Source organism: Mesocricetus auratus, unplaced genomic scaffold (assembly GCF_017639785.1).
Source record: "Mesocricetus auratus isolate SY011 unplaced genomic scaffold, BCM_Maur_2.0 Super-Scaffold_100003, whole genome shotgun sequence".
In the NCBI taxonomy this organism is placed as follows: domain Eukaryota; kingdom Metazoa; phylum Chordata; class Mammalia; order Rodentia; family Cricetidae; genus Mesocricetus; species Mesocricetus auratus.
Window position 1 is genome coordinate 111,011,167 of NW_024429188.1, and position 16,210 is coordinate 111,027,376.

Here is a 16,210-nt window from a genome sequence, read left to right on the forward strand (position 1 = left end):
CTAATTTTCTAACTTCTATGGGTATTCCAAATTAAATACACTTGTCTGAAGATCCAACACTAGCATCTACAAATGACAAAATTGGGTTTGAGTTGCCACACACAGAATGATTAATCCTAGTTCCATCCATTTACCTTAAAATTCAATAATTTCCTGTCCAGGTAGCATAGTCCACTCATGAAATAGTACAAATGCCATAGGAGTAACCAACCGCCTTCTGGTAATATTTAAGTCCAAAATCCACAAATTGAAACACACACCTGGCACCATTATTGGGATAGGATCTTGTGACTAGATAGTTCATAGACACTAGGGTAGAATCCTTGGCTATTATTCAGCTAAATGGACACAGTATAAAACCAACAGCTAATGATTTATTTTTATACCCATAAATTAGTGAATCTCTCAACTCTAATCAGAGACAGCTTAATTTGAAGTATATGGTGTTTAACGCAAAGACTCACAACTGTTCAAACTGCTAAAAATAATATACTAAGGAATGCTCCTACATAGAACATCTATACATACCCAGTATTCCAAGGCTGAAGGATCATTGCAGAGGAAGTCCAAGAAATACTATAAGAGTAAAAGGAGAAGGAGAGCTACAAGGAAACTGACTTTCCTGGCATGAATTTCAGTGGCACATATGAATTCACAGGATTATGGCAACAGGCACACAGACCACACAAGCCCAATCCAGAACAAGTCCTAACATAGAGAAGAGAAATGGGAACAAATTCCCTCCCCTAAAAGAAGAATTTGTCAATTTATAGTTGTTGGTATAGGAAGAGTAAGGTTTCCTAAGGATGTTCCTCATGGTATGTTTACCACACTCAAATTGGAGGCCATGTATCCAAGAATATTGAGCAGCACAAACCAGACTTGACAGATGCAGAATGATAAAACATGACACAAAGTTGTGTGAGTAGAAAAGGATAGTAGGATTGGGAGGAGTTGATAGAAGTTTGAATAAAATCAAAGCACATTACATGAAATTCTAAAGGAACTAGTAAAATTCTTTATAAATATTTAAAAGAGAATAATTGATGTAATTTTTACAAAAAATGATATGGGAATTTCTCAGCAGACACATTATCATTATGACTTATTATTTTAGAGCCTTATCGATACTTTTATTAATTTAGAGTTTTGGGGGAACAAATAAATAAGATGAATGGTAAAATGGATATCAACAGAGAAGGGTAGTTAGCTAGAGAACCTGAGAGGAACACACTATCATCTGATTTGGTTAAATTAAAAATTGTGTGTTTCCATTAAAATATTTTGGTAACAAAATGTTTCTATGCCTCTGAGTATGGAAGTTGATGTATCTGTGAGTTCCTGGGAAAATAAAAGAATAATAATGACAATTATATTTATTCCTATACTTTTTATAAGTAATTATAATTAACCTGTTTTGTGTGGTGAATTTTAATGAGAATATATGAATTATAAATATATTTAAGATGAAAACTCCACTATGTGGTTAATGAGAAAAATGGTCTAATTAAAACCATAGAGTTGTAGGATAACTTAATATACTTAACTTTGAATGGGCTGGCAAAACCAGCAGAGAAAGGTGATCTGAACAAGGGGAGAGCTCTTGGACCCCAGACCGACAGCTGGGAGGCCAGCATGGGACTGATCCAGAACCCCTGAGTGTGAGAGTCAGTGAGGAGGTCTGGGCAACCTATGGGGCCCTGGGCAGTGGATCAGTGTTTATCCCTGGCATATAAACAGACTTCGTGTGTCCATAACACAAAGAGGGATGCTGTCTCAGCCTGGACTCTTAGGGGAGTGCCTGGACCCTGCCCTGAGTGAAAAGACAGACTCTAGATATCCCCTATATGGAAGGAAGTGGGGATTGGGTGGGAGGCTGGGGGGGGATGGTGAGGGGGTGCGGGAGGAGGGGAGGAAGAGAGAACAGGGATTGACATGTGAAACAAGCTATTTAAAATTAAAGTAATAAAAAAGGGGAAAAAGAAAAAATAATCAACATTTCACTCATTTAAACTTCAACTAGATTTGCTTATGAGGGTTGTTTTATACATTTTTAACAATATAATATACGTGTACCAAAAAACGCAACACAAGCTTTTAAATATATCTTCATGTGGTTGGTCCTGTCTGACATAATCTAAAAAAATAAAGAACAAGAAAAGGGAAAGGACATTGGATTTGATCAAAATACACTATATGCATGTATTCAATTCTAAATTTAAAAAAGAACAGAATATTAAATTGCATTTTGCAGGGATGTGTGACATCTTTAGCTCGGACAACACAGACAGAAAAAAATAAACTGTCCTGATTGTAGACTATTGGTGTCATATAGGAAATTGTGTATATGCGAATTCAGTACAGTTTAGTCAATCATTGGGACCATAATGGAATGGAGTTTCTTAAGTAATTAAGCACATTTGTTTGAAGTGTACTTTCTGCATTCTAAATTTTGCACCCCAAATTCTATACTACTAACCCAAAGAATTTTAGGATCCGTAACAGCATTAATCTTATGATAGCTAGATTTATGTCAGCTTGACACAGGTTAGTGAAATTTTGGTAGAAGGAACCTCAATTGTGAAAAATGCCTCCAACAATTTGACCTGTGGCTAAGACTATGCTACATTTTCTTGATTGCCTATAGATGTAAGAGTCTTGGCTCACTGTTGGAGGTGTTTCCCTGGGCTGGTAGTGCTCTCTTACAGCACCCAGGATGAGCAAGCTATGTGGTGTGAGCAGTATCAGCTATTGCCTCCTGGTTCCTGCCTTGTTTGAATTCTTACCCTGACTTCTCTCAGCATTAGAGTGTGTTGTAAGCTGAATTGTTTATAGTGATGATGTTTTATCACAGAAACAGAAACCTTACTAAGACAAACCTACTGACTGAGTATTGGGAGAGATCAGTTCTGTCCATAATCATTCAAGATGTTCTGTGAACAGAGTCCACACTTAAGACTACAGTACCATCCCTAGATGACAAGTAAATAAGCTCAACAATGTATAAAATTCATTTGCAGGATACAAAGATGAATTACATATGGTCTATGATGAAAGGAACTTATTAATACATATTTACTGCAGTATATGCAATTGTTTTCTTTTTTGATGGGACATATATTTCATGACACTGTCTTATATCTAAAGCACATGAGACAACACTGATATGTACATTTTATGTTATGTGTAAATTAGAATTGTTAGCTGGTAAAACACTTTTTAAAACTGCATTAGCACTCTAAGAACAAGATATGATATTTCATAATTTTTACATGAATAATCTTTAGCACAAGAACATTGGTGTGCTAATGTGGTAAACAAAGAAATCAGTCAATGAATAACTCTGGTGTCATCTGAACAAACTGGCACATGAATTCAGTCCTTGCTCTTAAGATTTTCTAACTTAAGTGCTCTTGGAAATAATATACTTCTCTCTCTCTCTCTCTCTCTCTCTCTCTCTCTCTCTCTCTCTCTGTCTCTGTCTCTGTCTCTCTCTCTCTCTCTTGGTCGGCACACTATTAAGTTTTATTCAGACATAAGTAAATTCAAATCACATTATTTTCTGACCAATGGGTGGAATGTCATCTCTCATATGCAGTGTGTGTGTGTGTGTGTGTGTGTGTGTGTGTGTGTGTGTGTGTGTGTGATGTGAAAACAGAAGAGGGACTATTTGGGTACAGGGTAGGTAAGGAAAGAAGAATAATAGGGGCAAAGCATCTGCAAGTAATAACACCTTATATAAAAGTTCTAGAATTAGTCAAGAACAAATACCTTTTCTTGCTCATATCATGAAGGTAGATATTTTTCTTTAATTACTCTTTTCTCATGTATTACATCTCAACGGGTATATGTTATTTATATGTTTTTCACCAAAGATGAATGTATTAACATTTTAAAGACCTCTAAAAATATCAGTTAGTTAAAATAAAAATGTTTACTTTTCATAATTTCCCCTGAAATCCTCTATGTATGCATGCAAGCATGTTTATAAAATAAATCCATATTATGATAATTGATTGAGTTGTAGTAATAATAAATATTCAAGAAGCAAACTTGGGTGCTAGACTATCTTTGTTCAAATACCAGCTTACTGTTGTATTTTATAAGGTGTTGGTGAGGACTCAATGATACAATTTACTTAAATCACTTAATACAATGTCTAGCACACAGTATGAGTGAAATAAATCATAGTTAATATGTATTTCCATTTCCTCCAGGAGACAGAACCAAATAATTATTCATGTTTTGTGAATGCTCATGACTCTCACTGCTTTTCTCACCTGTGGTTGTTCATACAGATGCTCAACTTGGAAACGGAGTCTCATTTTAAATATGGAATTCAACCTTCCCTGGTGTTAGTGCAATGGCAGAGATGGCACAGAGAAGAGCAATTTGTGGTAGTTCCTGTCTTCTTGATAAATTCCAATTGCTGATTAGAACATATGCTCCTCTATGGATGTTAGAACAGCAAGATCTATTTTGACACAAAGGTGAGGTATTATTATGTAACATTACCTTAATATTTTTCACTTTTACTTGCCTTGAAGTCTGACTAGTTTCATACAATTGTAACAGAAACGAAATAATTGTATAAATTATTTGAAATCAAACTGACTACTTAGTAAACATTCACTATACTAAATAGAGAATATACTGTGTAGGTATATATGGCATTTTATCTGCCCTTTAAGAGTGAAGGAGCTAGCAAAAAAAGAAGAGATATACAGAAGTCTAAGCAATTAACTAATATCACTGTGTTCGTTCATAAACATTTCTATCCCTGAGAAAGTAACCTGATCTCAATGACAGCGGAGGAGGATTTTTATGAACAGAAATGCATTGGCAGTTTGTATGTCTTTAAGTGACAAATATAAAAGCTTACTAAGTTATATCCTAAGTAATATTTAGAATCTAAGGCTAGAAATTATGTTTGAAGGATAAGATTATGGGAAACTTTTCACATCATAATAAGGAATATTAGTTCATCCCTATACTTGGTAGACACAGAATGCTTTGCAGAAAAAAATGGTATGATGGAAAGTGAATATTTGGGGAGAATATTACTTGAGGCAAATCTGTAGGTGTGAGGGGAATAAAAAACAACAAACTAAATAAAAAACTTACCAGCATGGGGTTATTAAAGAAATCTGAGGCTACTGAAAAAATAGTCGTTGAAAGTGAAGAATCAAAATGTTCTGAGTAATTTGATAATGGAAGCAAAGAAAAAGAAAAACGCAAAAGACTTGTATGGGGGTAGTGGGGAAATTTTAAGACCTTTCAAACAGCTAGAGTCTTTAGAAAGTTGTAGCTTCTTTTCTTCTGGTTTCATTTCATTCTATATCATTTTTTTAAAGAACAAAGGTTGTGAAGTACCTACAATAGTATGCATGAACTACGTACACATAGAATTCCTAGTGTGTGCATTTGGAATGATGAGTAAGAAAGCTAAACTGAAGACTGAACAAAAAACAAACCTTGGTCAGTAGCCACAAAGCAGGGACTCTGCTAGGTCTTGTGGACTTGAGGCACTCTCAGACAGCTGGCCTTTCTTGCTTGATTGCCAGGTCCAAAATTAATTTGTTGTTGAATAGAATACTTGCCTTCCCTTGTATTGCTAATACATCAGTTTTGTGCTTTCAGGTATCTTTTTAATCATTGAAATTTATTTCTTTCATTGTGGTGATATACTTCAAGTTGTTTCAAGCTTTTTCCAGTAATAGAAAAAATGTGATTAACGAAGGAAAAAATCAAATAGGTAACATAAGTAAGTGCATGTGAGGGAAATTCAATGGAAGCAAAAGTTTTAAAAGAGTTTCAAATGTCATAAGTTTATAGAGTAAATGCTGAGAGGAAAGCTTAAATTTGGCGATTCAGACCACTGTGTAACTTGAGAAGTAAATAAAATATTTGTGAGCCGAGCGGTGGTGGCACACACCTTTAATCCCAGCACTAGGGAGGCAGAGGCAGGTGGATCTCTGTAAGTTCGAGGCCGAGCTGGACCGAAAGCCTCCAAAACAATACAGAGAAACCCTGTCTCATAAAACCAAAAAAATAAAATATTTTGGTGTTTAATCAAAGACAAAATAACGGAATGACTTGATATTTGATTAAAATTTCCAAAATGGGGTGCTACAATGAACATTTTCTGTTTAGAAATTATTTATCTCACATATAAGACCAATCTCTTCTATCTGCTGTATGCTATCATGACAAATAACATAGTGGCAGAACTGCATCTACTAGCCCTAAATGCATGCTAACTCCATGAAAACATGTGCTTCCTTTTAACATGGAACCTGTGGCTCCAGCAGAAACAGAGAGAAGAACATGAGACAAATTGAAGAAAAGCCATCGTCTTTCACTTGGTGTTAGCCTCGATTGTAGTCCTTTGACATATTTACCCCACAGTGCATTCTTAATAGCTGTCAAGGAGCTGTTTCAATCTATATTCTCCTTAAGACTTTCCCTAATACTAGTAAAAATGACAACTATCAACTTTGTGGCAATGATAATTAACATTCATTGAGAACTTGCTCTGTGCCAGATGCTCTTAGTCACTATTTTATCTATTATAAACTTTTATGCTAATAGTGCTTTTCCAGACAAAAAAAAGATATTAAGTCAAATAAACCAAATTTACCCAGATGCATACCTGGTAAGAAGCATAGGCAAATGTACAAGCCAGTTGTGTTGCAAAAGTACACATCTTTGAAATATTCAATGAATTTTGTGAGAAATATCTATATATTTATCTTAAAGTTACTGCATTTTTCTATACAATCTTCTTTGTTTTATGCATGTTGACCTTAATGTTCACTCTGTATTTATGAGAACAAATACTCCCTCGCTATCCTCATAATTGAGTTTTCATCTTTATACTTTTTCCATGTAAAGATATTTAAATAAAAAGGCTGTGTACAGAAGAGAATGTGTATGTATAAATGAATTATATGATCAGGTTCAACAAGAAAACAGTTTTGGAAGATACTTGCCAACAAAGCCACTTGCTATCTGGATAAATTATAATTTAGCTATTTCTGACATCTTTTATATTTAGGTCTTAAAATAATGAATCCCAACTTTTTGAGATTTTTTGAGGATGATAGGATATAACTACACATGGGCATTAATTTTTAATTTTCAAATATAATTACTTATATTCATGCAAAGGTACTCATTATTTGTCTTTTAATTTTATAATTTATTTATTACTGCTATTAGTGTGTTTGCATGTGAATGCTCATGGGCACTCATTTGCATGTGCGTGCCTGTGTGTGTGTATGTGTGTATATGTGTGTGTGTGTGTGTGTGTGTGTGTGTGTGTGTGTGTGTGTGTGTATGTGTGTGAGGGTGAATACATATGGGTTCAGAAACTGAAGGTGTCATCAGGTTTGCTCAGCAACTCTTACTTGCTGAGTCATCTCTCTGTCCCTTGGCCTTTTGTTCTGTTTTGGTATTTATAATTGTATTACATCGTAATGTAAGGGCTATGTTTTATAAGCTGAGCAGCAGCAGCTTTTGCACAAAACAATTCATTATAAAAGCTCAACAGATAGCCGGGCGGTGGTGGCACACGACTTTAATTCCAGCACTAGGGAGGCAGAGGCAGGCGGATCTCTGTGAGTTCGAGGCCAGCCTGGTCTACAGAGTGAGTTCCAGGACAGCCTCCAAAATAATACAGAGAAATCCTGTCTTAAAAAAACAAAAAAAACCTCAACAGATAACAGCAACATTAATTTATTTTTGTCCCCATTTTAAGAGTCAAGAAAGTCACAGAATTATTAAATAAAATTACAATGATGACATCAATAAATATCAGATTAATCTCTGATATTAATTAATCTCTGTAAAAATCAGTGTTTTCTCTTTTTTCCTATCTTAGGAACATCATGAAACTGATAAAACATATGAACTTCATTATTGTGAAAATTTGAATAAATTAATCAGAACTATTTCTGAATAGTCAAGAAATTGACAGTACCTGAAAGAATAATACCTTGTGTTTTACCATTCTCAATATATCAAAAGTATTATGATAGTTCTAATAATTAAATAGAACAGCAATAATAATAATGTTTGAAAACCATGTTTAGTACTCAGCAAATAAATTATATGTCTGCTAAAAATTTTTCAGTATCATTTTGTGTGTTTGTTTTAAATTCACCCAAACTTTCCTCCCTGCTGGAGAGCTTTCATAGTGCTGGAAGATGTTACAGGGTCTAGTGGTTAAAAAGAAAGACAGGAATGGACTTACCCAGTACAGGTAGAGGTAGAGGAAAGTCTATGCTATTTAGCAATACAACAACATCTAAAAAATGCCTGTGAGATAAGTGTATATCAAATTAAATATAACACTAATGGTATAATTATAACCATGACTTATTCATTTTTTTTTACTAAATGACAGATATGCAAACTAGAACACAAAATGATCAGGTTAAAATCTGTAGTTGTGTTTCTTGGGAGCAATGTTTAACAAATGGATTCAGGTGGTAAAATCTATTTGGGATGGATGAAACTGGGCAGAAACTGGTAATGTTCTGAGTAATCCTGTGCTCTAAAGTAATATTTAGCTTTGATTTGAGACATAGGATTTGTGGATGTGTTGCTGAGAGATAGCATAGGCTCTGAGGCATAAAGCTCACACCACTGCTGTTTTGACTTTTAACCAAAGAGATGAGAGATGCAAAGATTTTTGTAGTGCCTTCAACTTAACAATTCATCATTTCCACCAAAGAATTGCGATATTGCTAGAGTATGGTATTGTTTAAGTGTATCCTGCCAAATGTTACTACTCCTATTCTCCAGTTGGTCCCTAGGGTGGGAAATCATGAGAAGAGGTGAGGCCTCATGAAAAGTCTTTAGGTCATAGCAGGCACTGCTGTCAGAAAATAATAGTAAGAGTTACTGAGGTGGCTCAGTAAAGACACCTGCTATTGGGCTTAATGACTTGAGTTCAGTTCCCACAATAGAATTGCTTCTCTCAAGTTGTTCTCTCATGTCCATATGTACATTACAGCATACATATACACACATGAACACACACAAACACACATTATCCTAATTTGGTTTTTATAACTCTGATAAATGCCACAAACAAATTGGGGAGGAAAAGGTTTTTGTTTTTTTGGTTTTTTGGTTTGCATGCCATGACCATAGTTGAACACTGAGGGAAGTTAGAATTCAGGACAGGAACGCAAGCTGGAGTAGAGGTAAGAACCATGCAAGAAAGCTACTTGTTTTCTTGTACATCCCGGGACCACTTACTCAGGACTTATTCTGCCAACAATGGGGTAGTACCTCCCACATCAATTATCAATCAGGAAAATGCCCCACAGACAGGACCACAGGTCAGTCTAATGGAGGCGATTTCTGAGTGGATTCACTCTTCCCAGATAATCCTAGTTTGTGTTATGTTGACAAAATTAACTGGTACAATTAATCCCTTGTCAACTTTGCACAAAAATGCACCACTATTGGTTAATCAGAATGTATCCCCAGAGGTAAGCAGTATTTTTACAGGGGTAACTAACTTTAAATTAGGTCACTAGTGTAAGTTCTAATATAGTTTGGAAAAGGATGGTCTGAAACACAGACATGAAGATATGGCTACCTACAAACAAAGGAGAGAATTCTGAAATGTGTTCCTTCCTTGGCAGGCATCAGAAGAAAGCAACTTTGCTAATTCCATGTCTGCCTTAGTTAATGTGAGGTGTTGTTTAAGCCACTCAGTCTTGTTGGAACACAGCCCAGGAGTTGTGCCCGCTGAGAAATCTGAGTGCTTGTGAAAAAAAATTCAAGAAAACAACACAAGAGTCTTATGACCTCAGTTTCTTCAAAAACAGAATTATTCTTGGAATGTGTTTTTGTGCTACCTGAAGTGTAGCAGATAGGAGTGAGTTTACTTTAGTTGTTGTTATTCACATGACTCTATGAAAAAATATGTTGTGGCCATATGTGGGTTGTCCTTGTGATTTAACCACTCACTTATGTGATACTTCCTAACTCTCAGAGCATAAATAGTCTGATGCTCTGAATAAAATTGACTTCTGCATGAGACTTTAATATGTTTCATTTTTAGACCCCACTTTCTCAGCTTTACACCACCAACTAGAGCAGTAATGAGTCTGTAGTACAGTAACTCTAGAAAACAAAATACATCGTCTGGGATTACAGAGCTAGAATGTGGCAGAATAAAGATTACAAATCTCATAATATGTTCAAATCCTCCTCTTGAGGCAAGGATAATCTTTGCACTTAAAGTTCCATGCCAGGATAAGGAGAGAAGTGCCTAACAAGGATGACTTGTTGAGGAATACCATCTACAGTACAAATGTTCCTTAACTTTCCATTCAACTCTTCTCAAACAATCACAAGTCTCAAAGTCTCCTCTTCCAAATCAATTGCCAAGCCCCTACTTTGATTTCTACCATAGCTCTCTATAGAGCAGGACAGTTTCTAGCCATTTTCATCCAATATGTTTTGCATAAAAAAATAACAACCCTTCAGTAACATAGTTAACATACATACCCTACATTCTCTACTTCTTACTATTTTGCTAATTCAAATATATATAGCACTTGCAACTCTTATATACCACATTTTCCCAGTGAATCTTGACCTTTTTAATCCTTTTTTATTGAGAAAAGATTGTTTGGTCACACATATATCCTGATTATAGCTTCCCCTCCTTCTACTCTTCCCAGTCCCTTCTCTTCCCTACCAGGTTCACTCTCTTTCTGTCTCTCATTAGGCTTCTAAGAGATAACAACCACACATTAAAAATTAAAATATAATACGATGAAGCAAAGGCTGTCATATTGAAGTTCAACACAACAACTCAGCAGGAATAAAAGAGTCCCAATAGATGATGCAATAGCCATAGACCAACTCATTCTCACATTCAGCAGTCCAGATTACAAACGGGTTTCCTAATCTCCAGCAGCTCACACTGATGAAGTCACTTTGGATTATTATTTCATATTTTCTGTTTATAAAATAAAAATATTTAAATTTGATCAGTTTAACTCTTTCATGCCACAATTTCTTCTTCTTTAAAATAAGGGATTATGGGCTAGAGACATGGCTCAATGATTAAGAGTGCTTATTGTTCTTATGCAGGAATTTGCTTCAGTTTCCATCACACGCATCAGGTGACTATCAGTCTCTTGTAATTCCAGATCCAAGGGACCCAATGTCCCCCTCTGGAATGCTGAATGCACAAGGTATACATAAACTCTTATAGGCAGGCTCACATGCACACACACACACACACACACACACACACACACACGCATGTTTGTAACCCCCATACATAACCCTGTCAAAAATACAGAGGGAGAGAAATTGAGGAAAGGCAACTAGCCTCTAGGTTCCACATACATCCACACAAACATGCATATCAACCCACACTGACATATGTACAACATACCAACAAATACATACACCACACAACCACATCAACAAAATACACATAGATACAAAAAATAAAAGTGTTATATTGTAAAGGAGATACACAAAAATATTTAAGAAAATACTTGGCACAAATTAATAAAAGGTGTTTATCACTATCTTTTGAACATTTTTTCTTTTTTTATATTTTAAATTTAAATTAGAAACAAGGTTGTTTCACATGTCAATTCCATGTCCCTCTCCCTTTTTCTCCCCTCCTCCTGCGCCCTCCCAACAACCCCCCAATATCCCCTCATTTCCCCAGGGAGTGTGAGGCCCTCCATGGGGGTGTCCATAGTCTGACACAGTCAGCAAGACAAAAAGGCAGCCCACAGAATGGGAAAAGATATTCATTAACCCCACATCTGACAGAGGGCTGATCTCCAAAATTTGCAAAGAACTCAAGAAGCAGGTCTCCATAACATCAAAGGATCCAATTAAAAAGTGGGCTACAGAACTAAATAGAGAATTCTCAATAGAGAATCTAAAATGACTAAAAGACACTTGAGAAGGTGCTCAACATCTTTTGAACATTTTTAATATTTAAAATTACAAATAACTTTGTTACAACATTTCTTTCTCTTAATAGACTAAATTTTCTGAAAAGCGGACTTTGTATATTGGGGAAGGGTCTAGGCCCTGCCCTATATGAAATGACAGACTATGGACACCCCCATGGAGGGCCTCACCCTCCCTGGGGGAATGAGGGGATAACCGGGGGGGGGGATTGGGGGGAGGGCACCAGAGGAGGGGAGGGAAAGGGAGAGGGACCTGGAACTGACTTGTGAAGCAACATTGTTTCTTATCTAAATTTAAACTGGAAAATAAAATAAAAAATAAATAAATAAAAAAGTTTGGAATAATATAAAGTAGCAAAATGCCAGTGTTAATCAGGTGCCAATAACAAGCAAATTATGTCTGTTATTATTCTAAAAAATAAATAGATGAACTCAAATGTAAAATAAAAATGGCCTGATTTTCACAGCCATGTGCAGAGGGGGTAGGGAAAGAGAGAGGGATGGAAAGAGATTGAAGTTTTAAAATCATATAAACTTCTTCAATATTATGACACTTCTATGAAAGAAATTCACAAATTAAAGTATATTAGGCAAGAATAAAACTATAAAAATTAGTTCAAATTATGTTTTTCTGGATCTGAATATAATACAACGATAAAAGAATGACAGACTCCTGACTAGCATACCAATGGACTGTGAGCAATTTTTTTCAGTCAAAGTGTGCTGAGAAGAGATACTAAATGTGAACATACAAAATTAAACATGGTCTGTAGCTTTTATGGCCAAAAAAGTACTCATTACGCCTAGTTTAGAGTTGAGAAAAAGCACAACACAACTTTGTGAAATTCACATCTATCGTTAATATCTTCTTTAATTACTTGATAAATCTATCCCTGTTCTCCTAAGCTAAATACTTTCAAAATATTTATATGTGATATATAAAGATTCAGAGTATAAAAAGAGCTAGGTCAAAACCAAAAGAAGTAGGAGAAATGGTTCTGATCTAAGCAATTCACATACAAGTAGAGATTTTTAATAATAGTGAGAAAGGTTTAGATCTTATTTATATATTTCTAGAAATGATATCTTAGTTTATCTTGACTGCTCATAAACTTTTTCATCCATAGCAATAACAATATACAGATTTCAGGTTCATTATTCCATAGTATCCTTTCTTCAGTTTTTTAAAATTAATTTTTATTTAAATTAAAAACAATCTTATTTTACATATCAATTCCAGTTCTTTCTCCCTTCCATCTCCCAATCACCCCGACAATCCCCAGGTCCCCCAAATGACACCCACATTCATGGGGCCTGGTTTGATCTTATGCTGCTTCCTCAGCTGTCATACTGGGGTCCGTGAGTTCCCACTTGCTCAATTCAGCTATTTATGTGGGTTTCCTCATCATGTTCTTGACCCCTTTGCTCATTCCTCCTACCTCTCTACAACTGAATTCCAGGATTTTGGCTCAGTGCTTAGCTATGGATCTCTGCTTTTGCTTCCATCAGCTACTGGAAGGCTCTAGGATGGCATTTAAGGTACTCAGCAATCTCATTATAGGGGAAGGGCATTTAAGGTAGAATTTATTCCACACTATCTTATTACTCACTATTTTGCGATCAATTAGTTTAATGTTATAATAATACCAAATAATCTATCTCAACTTTTTTATAACACTACATACTTTTGTAAAGCTGTGAATTGCTGAAAATTGATAATTTGTATTGTTAAAATCAGTGTATTGTTGGAACACTGTTCTTTCCCTTTGTAAACCTTCCTAGACACTAATCAAGATCCCTTTCTATGCTTGTTTTGGTCATTTTTAAAATTTTCATACATGCTAACAAGGAGTGATATTCTGAGTACCTAATACAAATATGGATTTCAGCTACAACTTAGTTGTGACAGTGGCTACTGCTGCCCATTTGGGTAGTCTGCTGTATCAGTATAAAGCAGTACTTTCTTAACCAGGCTGATTTTTATCCAGGGAAGCACAAGGGACATCAGCTCTCTTCATGTGAATATTTTTATTGAAGATGGATCACTATGTAGAATATTTTTTTCTTCCAAGATTCTAAAATCTTACAATGTATGACCAATTTTGTATTATCCATGGTGCGTATAGTCCGTGAATTAGAAAGTAACATTTTTATATGCATGGATTGAGAAATGAATACAATACTGAGGAAAATGATATAAATAAAACCACAATTAATTTGCTCTGAAAGATGATATAAATTACATTTGGCTATGCTTTTCTGAAGCCCTGATTGCATTGTCACACCCGAGATTTCTCAGCAGATATTGCTTGCACTTCAAAATACAGACAATTTCAATTGGTGGTCTAATGCACTTTTCTATTTCATTTTACCACTAATTAAAATTAGAGATCATACATGAGAATAGGATTGAATAATGGACAAGATCATTCATGTCTTTATGGATACACATTTTTTCTGAACTCCTCTTGTAATATCTTAAAGACCACACCGACTTTAAACATTTACAGTGGGACTACAAACATAACTTCTTCATTCAGTGGAGTCATGCATAAATTTGAAATTACATAGTTTCAGTTATTAGTAAATAACTTAATATATGATATAAAAATGCTAAATAATCTAAACTTCTCAGAAAAGTTTGTATGGGAGTATATATTGAGTTACTTTCTGGGAACCACTTTAAGAGGTTCCCAGTTCTGGGATTGAACATATCTAAGTCAACCATCACTCAGGAAACTGTTATTAAGACTGTTTCTTTGTCTTTATTTTTCAATATCTATGACAATACTTTATGGGGGAAAATGTCATATACTTAAATGAATTTGTCATAGTATGCTAGATTTCACATAGAAATGGGTAGGATATAGGCCATTACCAACTCTTTCATGAATGTAAGCCAATAGGAAAAATCAATGTGACATGTGAAATCACAATACAAACACTACAACATAATGAAAAGTGTGTCTACTAATATTGCTTATTACAATGTGAAATGTATATGATTGTGGTCATTGTTGTTATTATAATCATTGCTGTTAGTTGCATACCTTTTTGAGAGTAGCATCAATATTTTTGTCAACAAGAAAATTCCTGATTTTGCAGAAGCTGTTGACCTAGTGATGGGACTGAAGCTTACCTCGGTAAGGTACACAGGCACAAAGACTTTCTACATCCAAATGACCAAATATAATTGAAAATTCTGGCCTGATACCTCAATCACAATAGCCACTAATGGGGAAAATTGAAAATAAACCTAGCCAATGAAATGAAGGACATATACAAAGAAAACTTTATAACACCAATCACCAAAGAAACAGAGGAAGTCATTAGAAAGACCTCCCATTATCATGAATTATTAGAATTAATATTGTGAAAAAAGACCATCTTACTAAAGGCAATCTAAATACTCAGTGCAATCCCAAACAAATGCCAGCACCACCGTTTACAAAGTAAAAATCTGAACATTGGTATGGAGGCACAAACAATCATGGATAGTCTAAGAATCCTGAGGAAAAAATACTGTGAGAGGTGTCACCATACCTGATTTCAAATTATACTACTGTTCCATAGTAAAAAACAGGCCTGGTACTGGCAGAAAAAAAAAAGAGACATAGATCAATGGAACAGAACTGAGGACCCAGGCATAAATCCACAGAACTATAATATTATCCAAATTTTGAAAAATATGAGAAAATGTATACTGTAAACAGGATCTACAACAAATGCTTGTGGGAAAGTTAGATTTAAACACGCAGAAAAATGAAACTATATCCGTACCTCTTACAATGCACAAAACCAAACTACAAAAGTTTTAAGAACCTAAATATAAAACCTGGTACTGTTAAACTACCAGAAGCAAAAAGTATGAAGTGCACATCAAATATAGGCACAGTCAAGGACTTTCTGAATAGGACTCTGATATATCAAGGACTATGACAAATGGTACCTCATGAAACTTGAAAGTCCCAATAAAACAACATAAATCAACAATCAACTGAGCAGGCAGCCCAGAGAAAGAAAGAAAATCTTTGCTATCTATACATCCAACAGAGGACCAATGTCTAAAACATGCCAAGAATGCAAAAAAACTAAGCAACTAAAAAATAAACAGTCGCCGGGTGGTGGTGCCGCACGCCTTTAATCCCAGCACTCGGGAGGCAGAGGCAGGTGGATCTCTGTGAGTTCGAGGCCGGGCTGGACCGATAGCCTCCGAAACAATACAGAGAAACCCTGTCTCG